Source organism: Corythoichthys intestinalis, chromosome 2 (assembly GCF_030265065.1).
Source record: "Corythoichthys intestinalis isolate RoL2023-P3 chromosome 2, ASM3026506v1, whole genome shotgun sequence".
NCBI lineage: Eukaryota > Metazoa > Chordata > Actinopteri > Syngnathiformes > Syngnathidae > Corythoichthys > Corythoichthys intestinalis.
This window is the reverse complement of record NC_080396.1, coordinates 13,092,512-13,096,007: the sequence shown is the minus strand read 5'-3', so window position 1 is coordinate 13,096,007 and position 3,496 is coordinate 13,092,512. Positions and strand designations below refer to the sequence as shown.

Genomic DNA, 3,496 nt, shown 5'->3' with positions numbered 1-3,496 from the left:
CCAGAACTTGCTCATGAGCGATGGTTAGATGGTCTGGAGCTCATTCTTGAAGGTTTTGAGGACCTCCACATACCGCTCCTTGGTGACTGTCACTGCTGCGCCAGATTCTTCGATGAAGATTGGTCCAATGATGCCTCTGGCCAAGATTGCAGCCCACACCGTTCACTTAGGAGAGTGCAGGGGCTTGGTGGCTACTTCATTAGATGAAGCCCACTTCCATCTTGATGGAAAGGCGAACTCCAAGACAAATGTCTTCTGGGGGTCCTCCAGACCCAATGAAGTAGCGCCTCAAGAAATGCATGGAGGTAAAAGGAGGCCATCTAGAACATATGCTGTAGAACGGAGGAAAAAAGGGCAAAGACCCTAGTGTTTTGATGTGATGTTTTGAATATAATGAACTAGTTATGACCAAAGTTTCATTTCATTCGGACAAAACACTAAGAAACGGGGCCAAATTAGAGTTGTGGCCCGTTTTTTTGGGGGGGGTCACCCTGTATAATGAAAACCGGAAATTATGGCTTTTAGTTTTGGTGTGCCACCCCAAGATTTTAAGTGGCCCCATCTGGCCACCCCTATGAAAAACTTATGGAGGCGCAACTGATGTAAGCTAAAAGTGGACCAAACACTTACAGTATTTCTGTTAGGTTTTGTATTTGTTTTCTCCTAGTGTAACTTGTCCCTGTGATTGCCCATTGATTTCACCTGATGTGCCTTCTCCTAGCCTATCCTCCTGTGCTCACCTGTTCCTTGTTGTCTCGTTAACCCTTGTTTGCGTGTGTGTATATAAGCTCCCATTTTCTGTTCACTCCTTGTTGCGTCATTGTCTACGTCTATGTCTACGTCAATTTCAAGTCCGGTCCAAGCCCTCGTGTACCAGTCCCTCCGATTTAAGTAAGTTTTGTTTGAATCTTGCCCTTTTGATCCTCAGTGCTTTCAGTTGTACTTTGTGTTTTTGTTAGATATCATTAAACGTTTTTTGAGTTCACCTGCCTTGCCGCTTTTGTTTCCCTGCAATTGGGTCCACACAACCTGCCTGCCTGCCCGCGTCCCTGACAATTTCATTCTGGAGTAGGCTAGAAACTTGCCATCTCCACTATAGGCTACATTTCCGAAGTGAGGTCCCTTGTTGACAAACTGAATTCAATTGATGACAAACTAAATTCAATAAATTCTTGACAAACTGGATTCCAGCTGACTTTAAAGAAGAAAATTTCCACACCAACTTTCAACATCTGTAGGATAACAAAAAATGCCGTCAATATTTGGAATTCATGTTTTTGAATTGGTGAATGTCGCTCCTTGGGGCCGGGAAGATCCCGTATTTCTTACGGCGTGAGCTGGCACCTCGCTTCGTAATAGACATCGCGAAGTTCCAGATGGGGCTGGAGTGGGCTAAGATAACAGGTAAATTTTCAGCAGTACACTGACACAAGACACCAACCTTCCTTTGTGAAGTACTTTGTCACATCCTGTTGGCCTTTTCTACCCCTCTCCTGTTTTTTTTCTTTCCTCTTGATAACCCGATTTTTGTTTTGAAAACATTTCTGCAGTACCGCGGACTCCGAGTCATTGACTGGAGTAAATGCGAACCACTGCTCCCGGTCTGATCGAAAGAAGGGCGGACCAAACCATTTAATGAAAATACGGGTGTGGGGGACAATACATACGGTCTCTGGGTGTTTACTTTTTGCCAAAAACAAAACAAAAGAAACCCTTCGTTTTATTCCTATTAAAATTATAATGATTAATATTTAAATTTGCAAACGATGACCTAATGTTCTAATTTTCTTTGTGGGCCCCATCAGGGCATGGGCCCTTAGAAATCATATCACTTTTCACTCCTATACGGCGCCCTTGGGTAGAAGGTTTCAGTTTGGCTCGTGTGCAAATGAGCGAGATATATTCCTCGTGTTGCGTTCAAGAACTACTCGGATTTCTAGCCATCAGCCACCTTGCTGTCCGCGACAATGTGGACCCCATCATCATTTGAGTAGGCTCGTCAAGTGTCGATATACACGAAAGTGTCCTTTCCATTTTATCCATATGAGACCCATATGAGACGACCGTCAATCACCCCCTGTGTTTTATTCCAACAGATTGTCGAGGACAGCAAGCTGAAAATCCGAGCAGTTCTTGAACGCGACACAAGCAGCAATCCAACAGCGCCATGGTGCCAAGCAAGCTTAAACTTTCATCGCCAAACGAAACAACCGTCGCTTCAAAACAAGTGGATTTGGATTATTTTGTTTGCCTTCTTGAAAACACCGAGAAACGGGCTACTTTTTTGAGGAAAACTACAAAGGTAAATGAGAAAACCCTCAAAGCATTGTTGCTGAAACCAAAAAGTCCCACACTGACAGAGACATTAATGCTACCTGCCTGCAAAGCCATTGTCAGCCAGGTGCTCGGCCCTGATGTGGTTAAAGACATTGCTCAAGTCCCCCTGTCTGATAATTCTGAGCTTTTCAAGCCTAACTGCGATAAACGATAAAAACAGAGAGACTGAGGAAAAGAGCTTCATGTGCGTCTTTCCTCAATTCCTGCCAGGATATCGGCGTTTTGTTCATCTAAACAGGCTCAAGTTTCACACTGAGTAAGTATAAATATTGAGAAATTAGTTTATAATTATATATACTGTACAGAAAGTAATTTTGGAACATTTTTGGTCTGTGGTGTGTCGCGAGATTTTTTCCAATGTAAAAACGAGCCGTGACTCAAAAAGGTACTCTGTAAAACCTGGCAAAAATAGCGAGGTCCCACCGAGATTTGAACTCGGATCGCTGGATTCAAAGTCCAGAGTGCTAACCATTACACCATGGGACCGATGGACACCCATAACAGCCATGAGTACTTTTAGATATAGTACAAACATGCTGAAAGGAATGATGCAAATTTTTAGATTTCAATTTTAAATGTGGCATAGTGATATCGTAGTAGATGCCATAAGAAAAGACGCTTTGATGTCGATTACACGGCATTAGTTGAGTCGCTTCAAAACATCAGACGAAGACGTCCGTTCCCAATCTCAAACCTGACTCGTTTCCTTATTTTCCACCAATCATATTTCTCTCGGACTCAGGTCTCGCGTGAAGTCTCTTCAAGGACCCCACGACATTCTGAAACACTAATTCGATAATACTATATTTTGTCGTGAAAATAACAGTACACACACGAAATTTCCCCTAACTATGTAGCCTATTGATGTATATTTTATATTAGATTGCAAAGTCAATTTGATAAATCATGTATTCTATATTGATTATTATTTTTTAATGAATAGTTATTCTGATTATGAAGCTTGTGATGACTAAATACTGCCGCATGGGGACAGCAAATTACCACTGAAATGCACAATGTGAGCAATATCTATGTCAGTGGTTCTTAACCTGGTGGGTCGAACCCCAGGAGTTCGGTGAGTAAGTCCGAGGGGTTCGGCGAAGGTAAAGAAACGCTGAGCCCTAATTTCGTACGCTGATTAAATCTAGGCAAAGTGGCT

The 3,496-nt window shown here is 42.7% G+C and overlaps 1 non-coding gene across 1 annotated transcript; it reads right to left on the bottom strand.

Moving 5' to 3' along the window:
• Window positions 1-2,751: 2,751 nt before the first annotated feature.
• trnaq-uug (transfer RNA glutamine (anticodon UUG)) lies at window positions 2,752-2,823 on the bottom strand. Its single transcript has one exon. It is a non-coding gene; the product is annotated as a tRNA-Gln (tRNA).
• Between the last annotated feature and the right edge of the window lie 673 nt (window positions 2,824-3,496).